At 37.7% G+C, this 24892-nt stretch overlaps 1 protein-coding gene across 1 annotated transcript in view; it reads left to right on the plus strand.

Annotated features, from left to right (window-relative positions):
• The window catches only part of LOC128533813 (NACHT, LRR and PYD domains-containing protein 12-like), a 470287-nt gene that overhangs the window by 91319 nt on the left and 354076 nt on the right, over window positions 1-24892 (plus strand). The window lies entirely within an intron of this gene.

Genomic DNA, 24892 nt, shown 5'->3' on the forward strand with positions numbered 1-24892 from the left:
AACTGAGTCATTTCAGGATGATTTTGACAGTTTACAAGATACTGTAGAAGTAGCGGGAACAAGTGTCTTGCAGAATGCTGAGGCTGGTTGTTCTGAAAACAATGGATCAGGCCAGTGTATCGAAGAAAATACTAAAGACATTTGTGCTAAAATTATTGCTAAACTCAGTGGTAGTGGTGTGGCAAACAGTGTAGTGTCAGCAGTTGTTTGTGATTTGGAAGATTTTGCTAATGGACTGCACTCTCACTTTAAGCAGAAAGTACTGTCCGCTGTGCCAGTAGATAATCCTGTTAGATCTACTTTGGAAAAATATCTCGAGACTTTTGAAAACCCAGCTGAGAGCTTTGATACAGAAACTAAAAGGAAGAAGTATTTCAGTGCAAAATGGGGGATTGTGGAGCCTGTGGAAAAAAAATTAGGAATTCGTTATGATACACGGTTAAATAAAAATACAGGAACTTACGACCAGGTCCCAGTAAAGGACACTTTTGTGTACATTCCAATTTTGGAAACAATCAAATTTATCTGTCGCAATTCTTATATTTGTGAACTGCTTGCAAAACCTTGTGAATCAAAAAAAGACAGATACAGTGGGAGCCACGTCAAACAGCCGCTTGGAGCATGATAGGGCTATGACAGGACCGTGACAGGACCATGATCGATCCGTGCACGGAATGTGATCCCCCGCGATGACGTAGTTAACGATGCCCCGCCCCATAAACGCCCCCATGCGCTTTTTAAAAAGATGGTTGCAATGCTGTATAATTCCGCCAGATGGAGCATTGACTGCTTCAGCAGTGTCCAAGCATCCGGTTACTATATTTAATATATATAACATAACTTACGTCAACATAGTTTCATCAATAGATGATGTGGTAAAAAAGAGGGATAAAAACGATTCATAAAACAGATTTAAATCCCTCAATACACAACCCATGATGCTTATGCTATTTTTAATTAATGATTAAATTAATTAATAAAACTACTTATTGCAATATTTTTCACGACATCCTTAATAATACTTAAAGACACGGTAACATCTGTAATTTATCTATACCGGTCGTTGTAGGTACGGAATACAAATGCGGGCTATGTACAGTATTTTACATTACGGTGTATTTTATCTATTTCCGTTTAATACACTGGTAGATAATATTTTGCTGCAAAGTAAAGCTTAAAATTTAACTTCTGCTTGAGTTTGTTTTCGTTATATTTTTGATGTTTTCGCTGATGTTTTGTTTCGCTGATAGTCAAAAATTGGCATAACAAATCGATTAATAACGCATAATATCTGAAACAACTATCTGCCCATACGGATCAGTCTGTCTTCAGTCATTTAACCAGCATAACGTTCCCCCATGAAAGATCTGATGGGACATTAATCACTTATCACTACGGTGAATAGATGCGGCAGCAGAGACAGACTAAATCCCCATAAACATTCACACCTGAACACAATAGTAACAGAACTAAACAGTTCCAGAGGGTCAGCGTCTGTTATCAGGACAGGAATCACCTACAGGATATACTGTAATTTTCACTGCTTATATATTTTTGCCATAGTTTCATTTGGTTTTACGCGATTTTATGTTTTATTTGTTTGTGTGTGTACGTGTGTGTGTGTGTGTGTGTGTGTGTGTGAGAGAGAGAGAGAGAGAGAGAGAGAGCGCGTGCGCGAGAGAGGGCTTATATTGTGATTTATCCAGGGTTACTACTTACTACTACTAATAAAAATATTTAAATGTAACCCATGGGTCTCAATCACAAAATCAGCCAACGCTGTAAACAGATGACAAGACAAATTATATAGGCTACTCTGAAACGTTAATTTGAACATTAAAATATAGATATAAAAATTACGGGGATTCTCAGTCTTTCGTTAATTTTACTACTGACTCGAAACCAATGTGGCTTATTAAAGATGCACTGTTTTATTGGACATGGCTGTTTTGTAATGTTCTGCAAAATAAACACTGTCTACGGTTCGAATATACTGTGAACGTCTCGAAGTCACGTCTCTAGATCCTTCTGCAGTAATGTTATCGTGGTGTAAATTATTAACGTATCGATGTATTTCACTTGCAGACAAAATAGTCTAGTAACGAAAGTAATGAATTCGTCACTACTCTTCTCTTACGCAGCACGGCTAAAAAGATAATAAAATGACACCAATCCTGCCATGATGCTACCCTGTCCATACACAACACTGGCTGGGGAGATGAACTCAGACTTTACAAAACTTACTATTATTTCATGAGATGAAATTAAGCTAGGATGAAGAGAACAGAAGTGAACTCCCCTCTGTGTAATATCTAAGTAGAGTGTAACTGGATCAGCCACAAAATGCCCCCCGTCTAACTCTGATTAGGAAAAGCTCACAGACACCAAACCTGCAGCACTTTGGTGTAACTTTTATTATCTTTTTAGCCGTGCTGCATGAGAGAAGAGTAGTGACAAATTTGTTACTTTTAATAACTTGATGTTTGATTGAATATTATATCATTTCCAAGAGTGCATTACGTGCGATGCGAAAAGGAAGTAAATAAACACGTAGCAATGCAAAGAGGACAGAGCTGCGAAATATTTAAGCAATATAAATTCAAAAGTGTGATCATAATGGTTGTTGTTGCTGCTGTTTAGGTATTTGGTTCCACCGTGTTACTGAACGCAACTGTGTTCACAAAACCGAGCGGAGGGAAAGAAAAAACACTCGCTAACACGTTTGAATGAAAAGGGGCGGCGGCTTTTCTTTAAAGATAGCGATTGCGTAATGGGGGGCAATCCGTGGCGGGGTAGGGGGGGAGGGCGTTTTAGGACATAACACACCTCTGAACGTCTTTTGTCTTGTAAATGATTATCTTCGTTCACCTTCCAATCCCCTACAGCGCACACACTCTCCACACTGATGCTATGTCTGTTGGGGCACTTGGTTATACACAGCACTTTAATGTATGAAACACTTACTTCCTGGTTTGTTTTATTTTAAATATTGCTTATTACCTTTTCCCGCAAAATAAACATTATACATAAACATGTTATCATTGTGTAAATTATTAACATATTGGTGTCTTTTAATTAAGGACAAAAACATACCCTGCGCTTGTGTTTAGGACTGATGCTGAACAGCTGTGTTCATAGGTTTAATCAACGATTTACAAGACAACAGTTAAAGCGTTTGTGGATGAGAGGTGTGTGTGTGTGTGTGTGTGTTTCTCCGTTTTCTTTGCATTTCTCCGTTGGTTTAACACAAACATTGCGCAGACAAGTAAGCCTGAAGTACCCCTCCCCCCGCCAAACACACACACACAGAGCAATTAGCACCATGTCACAGTCAGTATTCTCCACTGAGGTTTCTTACCTTCCACTCCTTCTAAGTTTGTCTTTGCTCTTTTAATGGAGTTCTTAAAACCCCCCAAAAATTTATACTGAGAAAAAAATGATTATGGGTCACATAATCACAAACACAAACCAGCACAGATACATATGATCAAGTGTTTAACTGTTGTTTTTATTTGTTTCTATAACCAGTAATAATAATAATAATTATAATTATAATTATCATTATTATTAGCCCAACTCTTTGACTATTTAAAACAACGTCAGGTCCTATTTTTTGCACATTGAAGTTGTTGGTTTAAGTAAATGTATTTTTAAATACACAAACAATCCCCCAACAATTAAAACACGCACACATGACTTTAAAAATAACATTTATTCTTCCAAAACTAGTCAAAGGTAAAACAATAATTTGTATAAAACAGGTGAAAACATGTTTAATTTTTGCTTAAAGGTCAATAAAATACCCGGATAACACCAGCTGCTTATCAGTCTCTATCTGGTTCTTTCATATTAAAATATCATTTTTAAAAAATATTAAAGATGGAACAGTTTAATTCTTTGTTTCCCCCCTAAAGTATCAGACGTTTTGCAATTCTATGTTCAGAATATACAGTAGACCTGACCAAACATAATTCTAAAGCTGTTGCACTGTGACGTCATCCCTCCTACAGCTCCCTCAACAGCTTGTTCAGGCTCCTCCAGTAGCTCCAAAAGGCCAACCGTCATCCGTCTGACCCCCCAATCCTCCACAGCGGAGCTCTGATTAAAGACAACAGGAGAATTTAGTGAAGACAAAGATAAATAAACTTTACAGAATATCTAGTTGTAATAAATATAAAAGATATTAGTAAACCTACTGTTTTGGGGAATTCTGGGATGTAAATAAACTGGGATAACTTTAACCAGTGAACTTTGTTAGTGTTAACCCCCGGTCTGTCTGTATTATCGTCTGCATTAAATTAAAATGCGCTTTTCATACAAATAAGTTAGGCGATATAACGCTCGTATATATTAGTTCATCTCTGAAGCCAAACCATAACTTCCCGAGTACTGAAGCCCCCCTCACCTCCCCACACACACACCTCCCCCTCCCCCTTAACTGATAAACACTTCAGAGTTTTTATCCAGCTCGGTAACTAAGCGCTCGCGCTATCGCGCAAAGTCACGGCCAAACTGAGAGAAATATAAACCCTGTTATGAGCGTTTAGCTCGCGAGCTCCTGTACATCTATCCTCAGCTTGTGTCCTTCATGAACTGCATCACATTATATTCACAGAAATAACCTGCAGATTAACTCTTACCCTAAGAATAAATAAATGCTGAATTTATCCAGACAACACGCGGTCAGACTCTAAAGGCATTTTTATAGAGCACAAACACTCTTCATCCGGTAGTGCAGCTTTTGTAATATGGACATTAATAGTATTTTTAAAGCTTTAGTGTCTTTTTAGTTAAACTGGAGTGACATTGTGAGTTTGTGACACTGACAGTAAACTGTAATGTTAACTCCAGACTTGGTAAACAGATCATTAAGTTATCTAAAGTTACATCTGACCGCTGCTGGTGCTGCCAGTGATTTTCAAAACGGCCGGTAAAAACTAAACTAAGAAATAAACTGTAAACTAATCCCAAACAAATTTTTATAAATTAAAACACCACTTACCGCGAATAGTCCATTAATCCGCCATCTTCATCTCTAGTGCAGTTTGGCAGCGTCAGTTCGGTGGGGGTGTGTTGTTAAAATCACGTGATTGCAACTCAGCGCAGCTAAATTGCTGGCTTGTGTTAACGTGTCCTTGAGAACGAAGCGCCATCTAGTGGTGGAACCAGGACAATGCATAAATAGGGCTTGAATGGGCGTGTTTACTGTGAAATCTTGACACGCCTTTCTCGAAGAAAAAGGAGGGGGGACTACGGCGTGCATGGGGCAGCCGTACGCCATTCGTACGCAATTCACACTTCCGCGGCTATTTGGCATGGCTCCATCTGTATGAAGACTTCTGTGATGGAAGTTACTTTAAGACACATCCATTGTTTTCAAAACAACTGACTTCTTTGCAAATTCAAATTTTTTATGATGACTTTGAGACTGCTAACCCACTAGGTTCCAAACATGGTGTTCACAAAATTGGTGCATTGTACTTTGTCCTCAGAAATCTACCACCAAAGTTAAATTCTGCATTGATGAACATTCATTTGATTGCATTGTTTCATGCAGAAGACGTAAAAAAATATGGCTTTGATCCTATTTTACAGCCTCTGATTGATGACATAAAATTATTGGAGAGTCATGGCATTGATTTATCCTTCTCACCTGAAAAGGTCCAAGGCACTATATGTCAGATAACTGGGGACAACTTGGGGATGCATGCAATTTTAGGTTTTGTAGAGTCTTTCAGTGGATGTTATTTCTGTCGTTTGTGTTTGATTGAAAAAGATGATGCTCAGAACGTGTATAGTGAGGATGACCCAAAGATAATCTTGCGAGGAAAGGAACTTTTTGAAATGCACTGCAGTGAGTTGCAATCTAATCCTCAAAAGCTGCATGTGTTTGGCTTAAAGAAGAATTCGACACTGAATAGCCTACAGTACTTTCATGTTTGCCAGAATTTTTCATTCGACATTATGCATGACATTCTCGAAGGGGTGGCTCAGTATGAGATAAAGTTATTGTTGGAATATCTATCAGAAAATTTTTTGTTAAAACCTGGTCTTTTGTCACGAATATATGCTTTTGACTATGGCTACTTGGAGCGCAAAAATCGTCCAACAAGGGTTAACTTGGACAGTAGTGGCAATAGTATTGGACTCAACTCCATTCAGTCTCTCTGTCTGGTAAGAAACATTCCTTTGATTTTTGGTGACCTTGTGCCAGAAGGAAATCAGAACTGTTGCTTTTACTGCAAATAATTAACATCATATTTTGTCTATCTGTTACACTTGGCATGACTGTGCATTTAAAGCATTTAATAATGGAACACCATGACTTGTTCAGATAGAATTGTATCAGGTAGAAACATGATTCCTAAACATCACTATATGTTACATTACCCATCTTGTATAAGAAAAATTGGACCAATAATACACATGTGGAGTATGAGAGGTGAGGCCAAACATAGGGTATTCAAAAGCACCCTTAAAAACTTTAAAAACATCACGGTGTCACTTGCCAAAAAACATCAAATGTCCATAGCATACAAGTGGGAGACAACTCCTTTAAACCATGTTGAGTATGGACCCTTGAAACCATTTGATAATGAGGAAAATAGTGAAATGATCACCCAAGTCTTGCCTGCTGTTGCAGAAGACACCTTCTCTACTAATTGGGTTAATATTAGTGGAACAGAGTACAGAGCAGGATTTGTTATTTGCTGTGGATCTGAACATGAGATGCCTGTGTTTTGCAGAATAAAAATGATCCTTCTTGTTAATAGTGTCACCTTCTTCATAGTTAACAAGCTTATGATAGAAAACTTCAGTGAACATCGTCATGCCTACAAAGTGTTTGAAACTAATGAAAAAGATGTCATCAAAGCAGACTGTATTGAAATATACAACCCCTTTGACCTACAAAGTGCTTATGGTGGTGATGATGAGCTTTATGTTGTGCCTTTCTTTTCTTTGTAAATGTACAAACGTTCCAATGGTGCTTGGAATTTATTATTTATTAAAAAGGATTGTTTAATTAATTGTTCATGTTTTTGTGACTCAACAAGGATTTTCAGAACATTGAATATAACATTGTACATTTGTTGAATGTCATAATTGCACTTCAGTGTGTTACTAACATGACATAATCATGTAGATGTACACATTAAGTATTATGGAATTTACACAAAGTAGTTAAATAACACCGAATGTTTTGAAGTAACACCCCCAGTGAGGAGTTAACACAACCTAGTGTGAAAACGTAACACTATGGGTGTTAAAAATTTAACACTATTGTGTAGTTAAAATATTAACACTATGCAAAGTGTTAAATTAACTCTGGACTGGTGAGGATTATATAAACACTGGGATAGTGTTGAATTTAACACTGTGGGAGTTAAATTAACACTGACGATTTTGCTGTGTAGTTTTAAACTGTGTGTATGATGATTAATCAGGCTGATATCTATTAGAAACGCCATTAGCGTCTTCCACACCTCCATTAGTGGTTCCAACACACTTATATTATCTGCCACGTGCGAGTCAAGTAAAATAATTTGTATTAATCATTTTTTTGGTACCTATGAAATTCAAAAGTAGTTCATAGACATGTTTAATAACATATGTGAACCATCATGTAGTAATGAATGCTTGAGTAAATAAATTTAGTGATAAATAGTTTGTATGGACAATTTCAACACTTTCATACTGCTTTTAATATCATGATGTAATAGGGTTTAGTGGATGTTCATATAATATGTAATATTTTTACATCTTTGTTCAACTAATATAATGATTATACTCTCTCTCTCGTTATTATATTTGTTGGACAAAGATGTAGAAATATTACAAGTATATTTTATAACTATTTATATGTAAAATTGTGTAATTAGAGATACAGACTTCACTATAGTCTGACAATATGAATATATGTTCAATTATAAATATTTATAAAGACATACCACTTATGTTCGCTAAACATTTTTAGTAAACATGGTAAGAAAAAGGAGAATAAAACCTGAAGAGGATGCAAAAGAACACATATTGTCAGGCAAAGACAAGGCCTTCACTGAGGGACGAGAAATCAACACATTTAAAGGTAAGTTACAGGATGCATCACAATAGTGCTTATACATTTACACATTTTAGTCTGGGGTGAGACACATTTTTGTTTAAATTTTGAAGAGCCACACATTAAAAAAAATTAATGTGAGGTCACAGAAAAAAGTCTAATCAAAGCCATAGTGGTGAAAACTGATGCTTGACTTCCACAGTTACTGCACCTCGTATTACATTCCACATTTTTACAGAATTTAACACCTCTGAAAGTAAAAGTAAATTCTACAATGGTGTTTTATTTTGTCTCTTCAGGGAGAGGTGTGTTTGCACTTGAACACATTGAACCAACCACCTTTGTTGTTGAATATCGTGGGATTCTCTCTCAAAGTAAACATGTTAAAGACATTAATAGCAACTACTTGTTCGATTTCACATGGAATGGAAAACGTTATTGGTAAGTTGGCTGGTTTTTTTCCTGTAATGTTTAATACCTTTAAGTCTGTTTCATGTCATTCTAAAAAAAGCAAAAAAAAAAAATATATATATATTTTTGTTAACATTATTATTCTAATGATATCCTGATATAATAGTTAATGACACGGTGGTCAGATGGACAATCTTTTAAATGTACTAAATTGATTAAATAATTGAATAATTGTTTCGGGCACGCCACTCCACCCCTCGTCAGCTCACACTTAATAGTGTAATTGACTGCACACGGCTCCTTTTTTTTCCCTTCCCTAACTTCCTCCGCTTTTCACTCTCCTTCCCTATTGTGTTTATCTTAATAAATGCACCCCTTCTGGCGTTTAACTACTTTTGTTTCTCACTCAGTTACAATAATATCTATTAGACAATAGGTTAAAGAAACCAAGGTTAGCATAATCCCCAAAATATACATTATTCAGTTGGTACCTAATGTTCCAGTCGGGAATGTTTTATTTTTATTTTATTTTTTTTTACAGCAAAGATGCTTCCAAAGAAGATGGAACACTTGGCAGACTGGTTAATGATGATCACAGAAATCCAAACTGCAAAGTAAAGACGATAATTGCTGAAGGAAGGCCACACCTGTGCCTGTTTAGTATAAGAGATATCTTTCCAGATGATGAGGTTACATACAACTATGGAGATTCCTCTTGGCCATGGCGTTCAAGGGTCTGTAATGTCTTTTTTTTTATTTATTTTTATTTTTTTTATTATTATTAAAAGTCAACCATGTTGTATTTTGTTACGCATTTATTTGTGTATTTTCTGGTACACAACAGAGCTGAAAAAGTGAGAAAAGATATTTACTTCCTTTTTATGCCACTTCCATCCATTATCTTGTGGTGGCCACTTGGCAAGCATTATTCCCAAATTGTGATGGCGTTTCTTATTACATTCACAGTTGCTGTGTGAAGACACATCAGTGAGAGAGACTGAAGGTTGTGTTGATGCTTCCACCTCAGGGAAAAAGGTAAGTGAGCATATTTTCCTTCTTAAAACACTGTTGGATGTAGAGGGGTTGTGACGTCTCAAACTTGGGGTTAAATGTAGTTCTCTCTGTTCATCCATCACATGTGTATCGGGGGATGGGCGTGAATCTAACATGAAATGTAAGGACAGTTTTGGCCTATGAGGACAGTCATATTTTTACACATTTGATAGAAAAGTGGTGGTTTGGTCAAGTCTTTGCTTTTTAGCCCCCAGTTGCACTCAGTATTTGGGTATGTTTTTGTCAATCCCATCAGAAGTGGATGACATTAAATACAGGTGTAAATGGGTTCTAAATTTTTTGAACTTGTCCATTTTCCACCACTTCCAGAAGTAATGAAACGTATGTTAGATCCGACTGCTTTCGTAGTGTAGACGCTTCTGTATCTAAATCCATTTAAGGAGCCACAGAAGGCCAACTATTGTCCACCTACAGACCTAATACATGATCTTTATGGGACCTGTTATAAGGAATCGTACCACTACAAGCTGTTTATACTTTGCTATGTTGTACCAAAATGCACGGATAACTGAATTTAAAGTTGCCAACCTCATCCTTTTATGGCCTTAATTCCCACTTGCTTGTACATCATGTATCATGAGTTTACTCAAATATTAGTACTTTATTGGTGGGTCACACTGAGCACTAGAATTACTTGTGATGGCCACTTGGTAAGCATTATTTCCAAATTGTGATATCGTTTCTTATTACATTCACAGTTGCTGTGTGAAGACACATCAGTGAGAGAGGCTGAAGGTTGTGTTGATGCTTCCACCTTAGGGAAAAAGGTAAGTGAGCATATATTTTTTTTTTCTTGAAACACTGTTGGATGTAGCCCCATTTACACTGCAGACCTCGATGCCCAATTCTGATTTGTTGCCTATATCAGATTTTTTTTGACCGTCTGTTTACACGTTCTTTCAACTATGACTCGCATCCGATCCAAGTGTTTACACTTGCCATGCCATCTGAAACATCGCGCATACTTAAAGGGAGGTTCTTGTGCTACATACTAGGCAAGATGGACGAAGTCGAAATATGCTTGACATATTTCCACATATGAGGGAGGCCTGAAATCGATCTCGAAATATCAAAATGTATATGTTTTTTTTTCCTGTTTACATGGACATAGAACATATCCGATGTGTCACATATGAGCAAAAAATCGGAATTGGGTCAAATTTAACTGACCGTGTAAATGTAGCTGTAGAGGGATTGTGACGTTTCGAACTTAGGGTTAAATGTAGTTTTCTCTGTTCATCCATCACGTGTAAAAATATGATGGTCCTCATAGGCCAAAACTGTCCTTGCATTTCATTTTGGATTCATGCCCATCCCCCGATACACATTTGTTGGTAGATGAGATGTACACCTGATATGTACACTTTTTAGTATTGAATTTAATGCAACAATAACTGCAGTAATTTTCAGCCTAAGAATTTTTTTTTTTTATGTTTGTGCTTAAGAGTTACTTGTATAATATCTACATTAAGTGCTTTTTGGGGGGTTGGGATAGCTTTAAAGAATAAACAAATATAAACATTTAATTTGTTATAGTCAGGTGATGCAGTTAAATGCTTTTAGTGTTTTTTATTTATTTATTTTTTTATAACAGCAGATCATTTATTTTCAGGCACCATTTAAAGGCTATTCAAAGACAGTTGCCAGTGAAGGAGTTTCAGCTTTGTCTGGAAATGAAATAGTAAGTTGCATGTTATAATGTAACAGTCATGTGATTTTTTTTTTTTTTTCATTCATTCATTTCTTAGACTGTATAAAAACATGCCAAAAAGTTGTTTTATGTAAAAAATGTTAAGATTTAATAAAATAAATTTTCAAGTTAGTTTGATTTTAATAATCAAATTATTTTTGCCATTTACAGTGCCACCATGAAGTTCACAGTGCTGCTGTCTCCAGTTTGAATTCTTGTGAAGAGTGCACTGGACCTGTGTCTGGTCTAAAATGGCTTTGTTTAACTTGTAAATGTAAGTATCTACTTACCTCAAATATACGGTTGAACATGTATTTATTTGTGTGTGTTCTTGACCCTTTTGAAAACCAAATGGATTGGTCATATTTCCTGCTTTCTGTTGTTCTAAAAGAAATACATGGTAATTTTTTTTTCAGTATGTTCAAAATCATGGCACAAAACTTGCTTCATGAAGAATATGAAAATGGTATAGTAATCACTCTTTTTTTTTTGTTGTTGTTTCTATTTTACCTGTAACTCTAACATTTTAGAGGTAGATTAAAACATGCTAGACTACAAGTACAGTATTTTTGACACAGAATTTAATATAATTATTCAATTATCATCACTATTATTATTATTATTATTATTATTATTATTACTGATTTTTTTGTTTTTTAGCCAGAGGTTGAATTTTCCAGTTTTGAAGAAACCAGCTCTGATGAACAGTATTCTCCATGCCCTGAATCTTTAAACAACGAATCCTCTGATGACTTCATTCCAGACTCTCAACAAAACAGCGATAGTGATGACAGTCTGTCTGTCAAAACACATAAACTACCATCTCACAAGAACACACCATCTGAGTCCAAGATGGCAAAGAGTGTTCCACAACTCGCTCACACTTCCTCCACTGAGCAAGACATGGTGAATGGTCAATCCAGCTCCACTCAAGAACTCTTTTGTGACCATGCAGCCGGTAATGATCATGATACTACAAAAAAAGCTGAGACACTTCAGAGTTTTAAGAAGACACCAGTAGAATCTTTTAATAAACAGTCAACAATTGAAAATATGACAAGTCCCAAAGAATCGCCCCAAAAAATTTTTTCCACCCAAAAAAATTACTGTTATGTATGCAAAAAACCTCAGTCAAAAATCGCCCGTCACTTTAAAAAGCATCAAGACAGTGAGGCAGAAATTGCTGCTGCATTCCTGCTCCCTAAACACTCCCAGGACCGAAGAAAGTTACTTGAGAAGCTACGGAACAGAGGCAACTATGAACATAATCAAGAGGTTATGGGAAATAAATGTGGACCACTGAAAGTTAAAAGAAGGCCGGGAAGATCGGAGATTAAAGTTAGAGCCAACACATATGGTCACTGTGTATACTGTAAAGGCCTGTTTGTTCGCGAAGAGCTGTGGCGCCATACACGGCGATGTCCTTCAAAGATGTCTTCAGAGTCTGAAGCAACTGGCAAAGCCAAAGTCTTAGTTTTGGCTGATCTTTCAGAATCTACTTTTTCCCAAGCAATATCTCCTGAGGTGTGGAAGATCTTGGGAAATTTGAAGAATGATGACATTTCATCTATAGTTTGAAATGCATGGAAGTGATCCAACAAAATTTGAATACATCAGATAGAAGGTCCGGGAAATGGGCAGACTTTTGCTAAGTTTAAGAAAAAAATACTCCATATTTAGTTTTGAAGATGCCGTGAAACCAAACAATTTTTACAAAGTCATAGAGGCTGTGAAAGATGTTGCTGGTTATGATGAGAAGACCCACTTGTATAAGACGCCAAGTCTTGCACTGAAGTTAGGACATTCGCTCAAGAAGATTGGTGACATTATTCTTTGCAGGGCCATCGCAGCATAGAATGATATGATTAAAGCAGCAGAGTGATTCAAAAGACTGTGCTCAAGTGAATGGGCAGAACACATCTCCCATGCAGCTCTTGCTACTTTGAGCAAATCAAAGTTCAACAAACATCTACTATACCATTCACACAGGATGTGCAGCTTCTGCACCAATACCTAGAGAAGAAATCTGCTGATGCTTTTGAAAGCCTAAAACATAATGAGTCTTCACAAACGTATGCAGAACTTGCCAAAGTGACACTTGCACAAGTAATAGTCTTCAATAGACGTCGTGCAGGGGAAGTCTCTAAAATGATGCTCGAGTCTTTTAAGAAAAGAGACCAGACTGAACTCCATGAGGACATAGCTGTCGGTCTCTCTTCATTTGAGCAAAAAATGCCCAAGCAGTTCAGCAGAGTAGAAACAATGGGTAAAAGAGGGAGAAAAGTTGCTGTTTTGTTAAACCACGAACTTGTCAGTGCAATGCAACTTCTTGTAGACAAAAGAGATGCATGTGAAGTAGACAGGGACAACCCCTTCCTGTTTGGAAGACCAAAGTGCTCAGCAACCAGCTTCTTTAAAGGACAAGACTGCATCAGGATTTTTGCAAGTCAGTGTGGTGCAAAGAACCCTGAATATCTCCGATCTACACAACTCCGTGAGCAGGTGGCAACAATGTCCCAGATTCTTAATCTTAAGGATAATGAACTGGATCAGCTAGCCAACTTTTTGGGCCATGACATTCGGGTCCATAGAGACTATTATCGGTTGCCAGATGCAACTATAGAAATTGCAAAAATCTCAAAGCTGCTCCTGGCAATGGAGAAAGGAAATCTCACAAGTTTCCAAGGAAAATCTCTGGATGAAATTGAAATTCAAGGTATGTCCATGAATTTATACTATAATGTGTAAAATTGTATAAAATTAAAAAGTGCTTAACATGAGTAGCTTAAATTGGTTAATAGCATTAAAGCAGTAAGACTTGGGTAAGCAATGTATAACTATGTACAATAAACATTAAATTAAAGTAAATAAAAAAAGGGCAACATTGAAAAACATGAAAGAAAAAACAAAGACCAAAAGGATGGAAGTAGTGTGACATGAATACTGATGTTCATTAACATTGAGATTTTATTTAAGTCTTTCTTGGAAGTTTGTTATAAATATACAATATATGGCCAAAAGTATTCTTTACCTGCCTTGACTAGGATATGAATTTAAGTGACATCCCATTCCTAATCCATAGGGTTCAATATGATGTCAGTCCACCCTTTGCAGCTATAACGGCTTTAACTCTTCTGGGAAGGCTGTTCACAAGGTTTAGGAATGTGGTCAAAATTCCCATGAACATTCTTCCAGAAGCATATTTTAGATTAGATTAGTCGTGAGGTCACACACTGATGTTGGACAAGAAGGCCTGAAAAAGCTCTCTGTCTTCGCTCTAATTTATCCCAAAAAATTTCTATGGGGTTGAGGTCAGGACTTTGTGCAGGCCAGTCAAGTTCCTCCACACCAGACTCTGTCATCCATGTCTTTATGGACCTTGCTTTGTGAACTGGTGCACATGTTGTCATGTTGAAAGAGGGAGGGTCATGTTGAAAGAGGGAGGGGCCAGCTCCAAACTGTTTCAACAAAGTTTGGAATATGGAATTGTCCAAAATGTCTTGGTATGCTGAAGCGTTCCTTTAACTGGAACTAAGGGGCCAAGCACATCTAGTGAAAAACAATCCCATACCATAACCCCCTGCCCATCAAACTTTACACTTGGCACAATGCAGTCAGACAAGTACCGTTCTCCTGGCAACCGCAGGCAAATCCAGACTCGTCTATCAGATCGCCAGATGGAGAAACGCAATTTGTCACTCCAGAGAAAGCGTCTCCACCTTTCTAGAGTCCAGTGGTGGCGTGCTTTACACCACTGCATCCGACGCTTTGCATCGCACTTGATGTACGGCTGGGATGCAGCTGCTTGGCCATGGATACCCATTTCATGAAGCTCCCTGCGCACTGTTGTTCAGCTAATCTGAAGGCCACATAAAGTTTTGAGGTCTGTAGCAATCGACTCTGCAAAAGGTTGGCGACCTCTTTGCCCTACGCAGCATCCGCTGACCCCACTTAGTCATTTTACATGGCTTACCACTTCGTGGCTGAGTTACTGTCGTTCTCAAACACTTACATGTTCTTATAATACAGTTGACTGGAATATTTAGGAGCAAGGAAATTTCAGAGTTCCACGCTGGAATTTACTGAGCTCCTGAGAGCGACCTATTCTTTCACAAATGATTCGGATTATTTGGATAGATGAGCGAATACTTTTGCCAACATAGTGTATGTGTACTTAATGCACACATGTTAGTGTTTGTCAAATATGCTTTTCTATAGATGAAATGGATGTGGAATTAGATGAAGAAATAAGCGATGAAGATGAAGAATCAGATCCTGCCCATGATGTAGGAGGTATGTCATAAATTTTATTCCAGTGTTCTACAGTGGTATAGTGTGTTCACTAAAGAACTTTCCACTGGAGGCCCACTTCAGTAGACTCCTTGTCAATATGGCTTTATAAAGGAAAAAAAAAAATTTAATTAGCCTAAATAGGGATGCCTCAGATTAATGATGCAACAAGGCTGGTACAGATAAAATAAATTGCCACTTGCTTAGATATAAGTCATTTTTACAAAAATTCGAAGTAATGCCAAAAATACAATATTAACAAGTTGTATTTTATTTTGCAAATATTTAGCAAATGTTTTCTTCAGTTATTTTTGTATGCCTGTTAAATTTCATTTGTACATGCTTCTATAGTTTTCACTGTCCGTTCTATTACTTGTCATATTTGTATTTAAAGCTATGGAAAGCATTTTTGTTTTACTGTTTGAAAGTGGCAGGTTAATGAAGATCAGTACCTAAGTGGTTGGGTTAAGTTTAAGTATGCTTTTACATTTTTAAAATTCAGGAAACAAAAAAAGGATGGAGTTGACCCAGGTTGAGGAAGAAAGTCACAAGGGTAATTGTTGTACATTTATATATTTATGTAATAGTGATGGTGCTGCTAGTTACTAGTACCTAGTAATGAAGTGCTGTTTTTTCCAATAGGTAAAAGAAAAATGGCCATGGAGGAGGCTGACAGCTCTACAGGTAGACAAATACACTATATGCCAAATGTATTTGTTCATCTGCCTTTACATGCACATGAACTTGAGTAACATCCCATTCTTGGGGTTTAATAGGGTTTAATATGCTGTACCCTTTGCAGCTATAACAGCTTAAACTCTTCTGGGAAGGCTTTTGACAAGATTTAGGAGTGGATTTATGGGAATCTTTGACCGTTCCTTTAGATCTTGGACTTTCCTTTGTGCACTGGTGTGCAGTCATGTTTGAACTCCTGTGGGGTTGTTTTTCAGGGGTTGGTCTCTGCCCCTAATGCTTCAGCTTCATACCAAGACATTTTGGACAACTTCATGCTCTTTGCGGTAACAGTTTGGGGATGACCCCTTCTCAACATGACTGTACACCAGTCACCAAAGCAAGGTCCATAAAGACATGGATGAGTGATTTTGGTGTGAAGGAATTTGACTGTCCTGCACAAAGTCCTGACCTTAACCCCATAGAACACATTTGGGATTAATTGAAGAAGAGACTGTGAGCAAATGCACTTCTGGAAGAAAAAAATCCCATAAACTCACTCCTAAACCTTGTGGCAAGCCTTCTCAGATTAGATGAAGCTGTTACAGCTGCAAAGTGTGGGCCAATGTCATATTAACCCGTATGGATGAAAAATTAGATGCTACTTAAGTTCATATATGTAAAGGCAGGAGAATACGTTTGGCAACAGAGTATAAATCCATTTGTGTGTAAATGTGGTCCTGTACATGTTACTCATGACCAGACTAGTCCTGTCTGCTAATATTTTTTTAGACACTTTAGACTGAAGAACTGGAATACATTGAGTTTTTTTTTTTTTTCATCAGGAAAAAGAAAAAATAATCAAGATGAAGCTGAGAGCTCCACAGGTACGGTATAGTAAACATTTAGGTATACATTTGCAAAACAAAAATGTATTTAAACAATTAAATTAAGATATAATTATTTGTATTTATTTATTTTATTGTATTTAATTTATTATTTATTTTGCAGAGGCCAAATCACGGAGAATTGTAAAAAAGCCATGGGGCCCAGATGAAGTGAATGTTGTCATAAAGCATTTTAAAAGTCATATTTTAAAGGGACACTTTGCAACAAAAGCAGAGTGTGAGCAGTGCAAAAGAGCAGAGGGACCTGAAAGAACAATACAAAATATAAGGAATTTTGTGAGGAACCGTGGTGTGCAGTATAAGAAATTTTCTTAGGCCGTTGTGTTTTGTGATGAAAGGTGTTGCCTTCCATTAATGCTTGTGGCTTTTGTTCAAGTTGATCCAGAGATTTCAAAATAGAAGGTGTTTAAGACGCCATATTTACTTTTGTTAAAATGCTGTTTTAACATAAAAAAAAATTAAATAAATGTTTTTTATTAGTGAATACAGAAATCGGTCTTTATTTCCACTGGTACCATGTTTTAAGGCACCTGATTCAACTTATTCCTCATGAAGGTCACCTTCACCTAATTTCTTTTTCAGTTTTGGTTTGGTTTTAATTGATTTATCTTTTTACCTTTTTAGTTGGTTCTGTTTAAATTGAACACCTTGTTGATTTTTAATCATTTAACCCCACCAAGGCTAATTTTAAATATTTTGCACCAAATGTATGCATGTTGCATGATGTAGCAGCAGCTCAGTGTAGCACTGTCCTTAAGTGTGCTTGTTTCTTCTGCAGGTTTTTGTGGCAGCAAAAAGATGCACAATTCTTTTGTGAATTTACTTTAAATATAGTAATAGTAATACTTGAATAAAGTAGTTAGTAAGGCCTATACATATGTGTGTATGGATGATGTCCAGTGAAACCCAGATTGTCCTCATAATCAATCGATAATTAGGCTTGTGTGTGTGTATGAGTGATGTCCAGTAAAACCCAGATTGTCCTTATAATCAATAGATAGTAAGTTGTGTGTATGAGTGTGTGAATGATGTCCAGTGAAACCCAGATTGTTCTCATAATTAAGGGTTTGTTAGGCTTGTGTGTGTGTATAAGTGATGTCCAGTGAAACCCAGATTGTCCTCATAATCAATGGTCAGTTGGCTGTTTGTGTGTGTGTGAATGATGTCCAGTGAAACCCAGATTGTCCTTATAATTAAGGGTTCGGTAGGCTTGTGTGTGTGTATGAGTGAAGTCCAGTGAAACCCAGATTATCCTTATAATCAATAGATAGTAAGTTGTGTGTATGAGTGTGTGAATGATGTCCAGTGAAACCCAGATTGTTCTCATAATTAAGGGTTTGTTAGGCTTGTGTGTGTGTATAAGTGATGTCCAGTGAAACCCAGATGGTCCTCATAATCAATGGTCAGTTGGCTGTTTGTGTGTGTGTGAATGATGTCCAGTGAAACCCAGATTGTCCTTATAATTAAGGGTTCGGTAGGCTTGTGTGTGTGTATGAGTGAAGTCCAGTGAAACCCAGATGGTCCTCATAATTAAGGGTTAATGGCTGTGTGTACAAGTTTAAATGTCCAAATTAGAACCCGCCTACTCCCGCCCCGTCCTTACAGTGTTGTAGAATGTCCGGTCTTTATATTTCTAGACTGCTTCATTAGAATTTAATTCTGAGCAGACAGAATTTTACCCCATGCCACAACAAGCAGTTTAATATTAACTACTAATCCCTATGACAAAGGATAAGGTGTGTCTCCATAACTCAGTGTGGGTACTTTTTGCGAAAAAAAGGCCTGATAAAACACCCGTACCTGTATAGGTGTGTGTGTGTGTGTGTGTGTGTGTAAGAAGGTCGTCCTTTCACACCTGCATTTATTATAACACACGTGTGCGTGTGCATAAAGCAAAAGCAAGTCTCATTAGAGAGGTTAGATCCATTTTCTCTCTCTCTCTCTGTCAGCCTGCACTTACTGTGTGTGCGCACGTCATTGGACAGCGTCTCTTCACCTCCTTTTCTCGCCTACACACACACACACACACTCTCTCTCTCTAACTGCCCTGTCGCGATTCTTTTCAAAGGTAAAGTGCAAAATAAAATTTGTTTTATTTTTACTTTACAGCAGTGATTCCATTAGTTAGTGCGCACAGTGTCATTAGAGAGGTAAATAAAAGAGGAGGAAGGGGGCATGAAGTCATTGCTCCTCTCGTCTTACTTTAGCTTCACAAACACGGTGCGTACAAACACACACACACACAGCGAGTACGCGCTTGCACACACATATACACAGCGCGTGGAAACATTTATCAGTGGGGATTTATTTTTACTTTTTTCAAAGCATAAGTTAATTTATTTTATTTTTTACTTTATATTTTGTATTAATTCTTTTTATATATATTTTTTTTGGGGGGGGGGGGGGGGGCTGTGGAATGAATATTTAGGTTTTCATTATTTCCTATGTTTGAAATTCACTTTTATTTATGAGTGTTTTGATATACAAACACACTTCCGGAATGAATTATGCTTGTAATCCAAGATTCCACTGTACTAAGTATAAACAAACTGTGCTATAGTCAGGATTACTACAATCTGAGTAAAATGAGACGATCCTGAACGTAACATTCTTAATTAAAACAACTTAAACTCACCCAATTATCATAAAAACTGTAGTATCTCTTACCATGATGTAACAGCTCCAGGATCTTCGCAGGTGAACGTATATTTGGGACGAGAGCATCACAGAATACAGATAAAGCTCCGCCTCCTTCATCTCTTCTTCTTCTATTTTCTTCTCAGTTTCCCAGCTGCTCTTTGTTTTATTCTGACCAGGCCACTCCACACTTCTTGCTCTTTCTTTCACCCTTGTGTCCATCTCCATCATCTCTGGAATATGAATATGGATCACCAATTCTGAAGTCACAGGTATTTAATTTCTATATATATTTTTTTAACTTACACTGTAGCGTCCTCTCCCTTTCATGGTGACGACTTCCTGTCTCTGGTGATGGAGGTAAGATTTACAAACGTGTGTTAAACTGGAGCTAATGGCCTCCCAGGGGTGGAATGAGCCAAAGCACTTAAGAGTTAAAGTCCTAACCATACCCATGCAGGCCACAAACATCATCACCTCATCTATAAACACAGATAGACACAGAGGGACTGAGGTGGGTGAGCACTGGAAAGGCTTTTTAATCTGCCAATTATTGTTTAAGACTTAACTTTGTAAGCTATAGAACCTGGGGAAATGTCATTAAAAGTTGGTAAAACAATACCTTTTTTTCCACCAGTGAATACAGTACAGATAAAGGGAAGTCTATACACCCCTGTTAGAACTGCAAGATTTTGTGATGTAAAGAATCATGTGATGACAAATGATGTCAGATTTTCACCTTTAATGTGATACAGCAACCGACAAAATCTATGTAAAAGACAATTAAAACATTTAAGGGAAAAAAAGGGGAAAATATGTATAAACCTAATTGCATAAATATACAGTAGTTGATCAATTGGAATGGTTATTACCGTCGCGCTCACCGCCGTGTAAAAACGTCAGCGGCCAAAATAAATCAGTTGCATTTTAAAGTCATTCGTAAAATGTCCGCCAGGTGGCGCAAAGTGACATTTTCGCTCGTTACAGTAAATACAATAGTGACCGTTATACAGCGTATCTCTGTATCTGTTTATTGTTATTTAAGTTCTGGATTATTTTAGGTACTTTAAACACATTGTTGGGTTGCTCATGTTGGCTCATATGAGATGTAGTTTACAAATGAACACCTGGTTGGGTTATTTTGACCCAACAACTGGTTTATTCATTATTCTTTCCTTTCTCCAAATATCAGCCTGCAAAATGTTCGAAATATTACTGTTATTGTGTCACAGGTGTAGTTTTAAGAGTTGTTTAGGCAGGAATGCGTGTCTATACAGCTCAAAACCTCCATCAGTTACTAAAGATAGCATCTATTTAGAAAAAATGCCCCGCGATTTCGAAACTTCAGGAAATCTCCCGGCGCTCTGCGCATAACACCGGGCCAACTCATGTCGGAAAGAATTTATAAACGGTTTCTAAACGTGGACTATTGTTTTTTTACTTATAGTATTTGTTAATTTAATTTAATTTAAATGAGGTTTGGGCTCAGGACTTCGATTCGGCATCGTGATTCTCCTCTTTAATTTACTCCATAGTCTAAATCAGCACTCATAAAGTTTTCCATGAAGTTTGATTATGGATGCGTCGGGAAAACAGCAAGCAGACTGACTCTGACCATTTTAAAAACCCTTTGCGTTTATTTTCTGACGCGCTTAAGTTCACCAAAAACAATACAGAACAGCGCAGCTTATTTGCTTTCAAACATTTACAAAATCATTAAGTTTTTTTGTTATTGTGAGTGCGCTTAAATAAAAGTTAAGTCTTATAAAGGCCATGTAGTCTTATATAGTTTTATTATATAGTTTTTGCACATTAATCTGACAACAGTTTTTTCAGCCTGTCACGGCGTGCGCCCAAATCAATATCGCTCCTCGCTCACTAGTTAGGCGTCCTTCCCTTCAGACATGCGAAGCAGCGGGACCGCGGAATTACACACGACTGGTGAGCTATCGTTGCTAATGGCCCGGGCTTGCACCCCGCGCTATAAAATACTCGAGGTTTGTTGGGTTAAAGTGGATTTTACTACGCTCTGTGTATGCAACGCGCGTGCAACAACGCGGAAGTGCGGCATGCAAGTGGGGCAAATGGAACGCGCCCCGGGGACTTCAAAGGAGCGAGAGGTGGGAGGGGCCAGTCCGGCCATCCGCGGAGAGCAGAGTCAGCGCGAGCAGACGGATGGCCATTGCACTCACACTCCGTAGTAAAATCCACTGTAACCCAACAAACCCTAAGTATTTTATAGCACGAGGTGCAAGCAGGATCATAATAAGCCGTGCCTTTATTCCGTCATGTCATGTAGGCATTATAAGATTTGTATTGAAAACTTCTAACTAAAAAGTGGCAGCTGGCACGCCTAAAAATAGACGCAGGTTATTTTTTTATAGTCTAAATAAAAACCCTCCGCTTTAATTTCCTAAACTCTAATCGGCCCTCAACCGCACGCATAGTTTTCCCGAGCGCGAGGATTTTTTTTGTGCTAAATAATAATTATGCAGTATAATAATTCCTATTAATCCTGGGTTGTTCTTTTAGTGTCACTATAGTGCTTTACAATGCCAGACAACATTCAAATACAAATTATTCACCCTCCCCAGGTGTGAATCGGCTGTTCTCACCTATACATTCAGAGGAACTGAAATGCACTTCTCCCCACTTTAAAAAGTCTTGAATCTGAGGCTGACTTTTAAATTTGTGTAATTTTAATCTCCTGGATTCTAGATTCTAAAGTTAACATTGTTGCCTTTTTAATCCTTGGAATGGAAGAACTTGAAATTTTCCTTATAATAACGTAGCGTAAATTGCATTGTTTTTAATCAGTCTATACACAATAATCTTCTTTGGTATTTTTATTAAAAAAAACGGTTATGGGGGCTATCTTGTTTTATTAATCCCTGTGCCTGGTTTAGGTTTGGTATTTAGTGTGCATCTGTTATATTACAACTAAATACCTTTTATTGGGGGTAAAGTGACTGATGTGTCTAAAATTTTTCAGCTGAGCCTTTGTTTCACTGAATAATCAACCACCGCGACACCCCTCTCTCTCTCTCTCACACACACACACACACAGAGCCGACCAAATCATTAGCACCTCCCTCCCCAAGCACAGCCATTTACTTTCTATCCATTTACTTACACCTGAACTGAGTTGTTTGGGTAACATGGGTCGAACCCGTTACAAATCATAACAATCTACTGCATTTCATTCTTATAATAACGCAAAAACACAAGCGGGGCTGAAAGACCGATATCTGCTGACGCAGTAGAACATCCTAACACTGTTTTAATTTTATGGTCATTTATTTCAGTTAATAAATCTACTATGAATTTAAAGAACACAAAAAATAAGATGACACAAAACCCTACACGCTTCTTTTCTAATTACAAATGATAAAATCTAAAGGCTCACTGTGTTAACATTTATTGTGCTAAAATTTGATCCTAATAAGATTTGATTTAATTTGAATTCTAGAACAGTGGCAGCTGGAACACCTAAAATAGATGCAGGATTATTTTTTATAATCTAAATAAAAATGCTTTTTTAAACCTGGGCTATTGTTATTTACTTGCAATATTTGTTAATTTAATTTAAATGGGGTTTGGTCTCCGGAATGTTGAGCATCAGGATCCTCTTCTTTACTTTCCTACGTGGAATCAGCGCTTAATCGCACGCATAAAGTTTTGTAAATTCGTTTAATATTTAATAGTAAATAATGACCCCCGTTGCGCTGTACCACCGCTCGGAAAACATTATGAAATACAAGTTAAAGACAATTATGATGATCTGCCACGGCTTGCGTCTTTGATAGGCGTGCGCCCAAATCTCGCTCACTCCGTAGGCTCCCTGAATAGGCAGCAAAGGGACGGGAGCCACCTATTCGTGCCGGCTGGCGATAATTAACGTTAATATGATATCGGGCTTGCTCCGCATTATAAAAGCAAGGCGCGGTGTTTTGTCCAAGGTCTGGGAAGTACGTGATGTGATGGAGAATATGAAAGAAGCACGTGAGTGGGGCGATGTGACGCGCCCCAGGGACTTTAAACAAGGACACTAGAATTCCGCCCTTTGATCTCCGCGCTGAGGTCAGCGCGAGAAAGAGCTGCGCGAGCTCCGGAGGCACCTTCACTCCCGCACCGTGCCCGCCCTCGCAGCCGAAGAGGAAAAGGCTGCGAGGACGTTTGTGTTAAGTTTTTACGTCAGCGAGGACTCGCGCCGGCCATCGACAGCGGGAAAAGCGCTGCCTCCGCGTGCTCAGTTCTGCCACTCCGCGCACCAACACTTATCGTCAGCTGTGTGCCCGCATGCCAGTGTGGCACAGCCCCCGGAACTACACATGCACAACCTTTATCCCATTCTTTCCATTCTTCCTCCTTCAACACTTTCCTTCCCCATTTTACCTAAATAAATTACCCTTTTCCCGTAAGACCTCGCCTCGGTTCTGTGCTTTATGGTGCCGCCCGTGCAACATGGGTCGAATCCGTTACAGATCATAACAGCCTACTGCATTTCATTCTTATAATAACGCACAAACACAAGCGGGGCTGAATGACCGACATCAGCTGACGCAGTAGAACGTCCTGACAATGTTATAATTTTATGGTCATTTATTTTAGTTAATAAATCTACTATAAATTTAAAGAACACAAGATATAAGACGACACAAAACCCTAAACGCGTCTTTTCTAATTACACGTGATAAAATCCAAAGGCTCACTGTATTAACATTTATTTTGTTTAAATTTGATCCTAATAAGATTTAATTTAATTTGAATTCTACATTTGTACTGTAATTTTAGTTCTTTGATTATAAATTTGTTTAACTACAATGTTTTACTTGATTTTATCCGCTACTACGTGCAGTTCTAAAACTCCGTGTCTCATTAATCCAGCAGAGAATGAACTAAGGCATGAGGCGTCAGTCTGTAGTTATATAGCGCCACTCAGCGGTAAAAGCCAGCAAACGCACAAAGCCAAACGGTACCGCCGAGCGCAGCGACGGTAGAACCTACATTCCGATTGAGTAACCACTGTACATTCCCCTTAAATAATAAAAACTTTTTTTAAAATCACCTTTTCGTTGTAATACAGCACTCAGTGTTTTAGGTTAAGAGTCTAAGATCTTAGCACATCATGATATGACATTTTTACTCCAC

Source organism: Clarias gariepinus, chromosome 12 (genome assembly GCF_024256425.1).
Source record: "Clarias gariepinus isolate MV-2021 ecotype Netherlands chromosome 12, CGAR_prim_01v2, whole genome shotgun sequence".
NCBI lineage: Eukaryota > Metazoa > Chordata > Actinopteri > Siluriformes > Clariidae > Clarias > Clarias gariepinus.